Below are 1,686 nucleotides of genomic sequence, written 5' to 3'. Positions count from 1 at the left end.
GCTGATCACCCAGGCGGACCAAGATGTACCAGGGACTAAAAATGCACTACTGGTGGCCGAGGATGAAGGGTGATATTGGACTCTTTGTGGCGAAGTGCTTAACATGCCAACAAGTGAAGGCCGAGCGTCGATTTCCAGCGGAAAAGCTTCAAAGCCTACCAATCCCCGTTTGGAAATAGGAGGATATATCAATGGACTTCGTGGTCGGCTTGCCTCGCTCGACGGGCGGCCACGATGCGATTTGGGTAATCGTGGACCGATTGACGAAATCGGCTCACTTCTTGCCGATCCACACCACGTGGTCGGGTGACAAGTTAGCGCAGGTATACCTCGATGAGATAGTGAGACTGCATGGGGTGCCGAAATCGGTCGTGTCGGATTGTGACCCCTGGTTCACTTCGCACTTCTGGAAGAGCCTGCAGGAAGCCCTTGGCACACGGCTGGATTTCAGCACCGCATTTCATCCTTAGACCGACGGCAAACAGAGAGAACCATTCAAACTGTGAAGGATATGTTGCGAGCGCGTGCCATCGACTATAAAAAAAATTGGTGTGATCATCTACCAATGGCTGAGTTCGCCTACAACAACAGTTATCACGCTAGTGTGCAGATGGCACCGTTCGAGGCTTTTTATGGGCGAAAGTGCCGATCTCCTATACATTGGAGCGATGTAGGTGAGCGGGCTGAGTTCGGCTCCGATGTGTTGCGAGAAGCGGAGGAGAAAGTCGGCCTTGCTCGCAAGAGATTGCTCACGGCGCAGTCTAGACAGCAAAGCATGCAGATAGGCGCCGTCGAGATATCGAGTTCGCTGTGGGCGACCACGTATTCTTGAAGGTTTTACCGATGCGGGGTGTGAAGCGGTTTGGAGTGCAGGGAAAGCTAAGTCCCCAATATATTGGACCTTATGAAATATTGGAGCGAGTTGGCACAGTGGCTTATCGACTCGCTTTGCCGCCGAAGCTCGCGGATGTACACAATGTGTTCCATGTCTCCAATCTCTTTTATATAGTACGTTTAATGACGAAAATAAAGGTAAGACATGTAGAACTCGGATCACCACATTAAGCGGCTCCGACCGCCGAATGGGTGACCCTTGATAACAATTATCAAGAGTGCGGGAAAACCACCAACAAAAATGTCTCGGACAATGTCCTCTCCGATCCCTAGCACCGTTCCCTCAGCGCGGATCGATCCCTGATGATCCTCGCACGATCAGCTAGTGGAACGATGAGCCCGATGCCGGCTCCCACTACAGGTATATATATATCTCTCTGGTGGTAACATAGATAAGAAAAACATGTGGGCACTACATATAAATGAAAGCCCCAACTCTAATATCATCACAATGAAGAGGAAAAACGACTCAAGTACCAAACATATGTGAAACCTAAAACTGAGCCTAACCTATGAGCAACATATAGCTGAACATGAAACGAGACTATAGTCCTATCCTGAGAGAACAAAATGAAGGATAGCTGAACGAAGAGCATCTGCGGAATATATGACGTCCACATACCGCCCAGACACGTGCACGGCCTATACGAAGGCGACCATGGGCCCGCACTGTCGTTGAAAGCGTGGAGAGCCCGCTATTAGTAGTGGCCTTTGAGAAGTCTCGAGTTCAGGAGAACTTCGAGGCCACCGAGTATATCGTAACGCACGAGCTCCAGCACTTATATGAACGCC

This window comes from Ananas comosus, linkage group 22, assembly GCF_001540865.1.
Source record: "Ananas comosus cultivar F153 linkage group 22, ASM154086v1, whole genome shotgun sequence".
NCBI lineage: Eukaryota > Viridiplantae > Streptophyta > Magnoliopsida > Poales > Bromeliaceae > Ananas > Ananas comosus.
Note: the sequence above shows the minus strand (reverse complement) of the source record.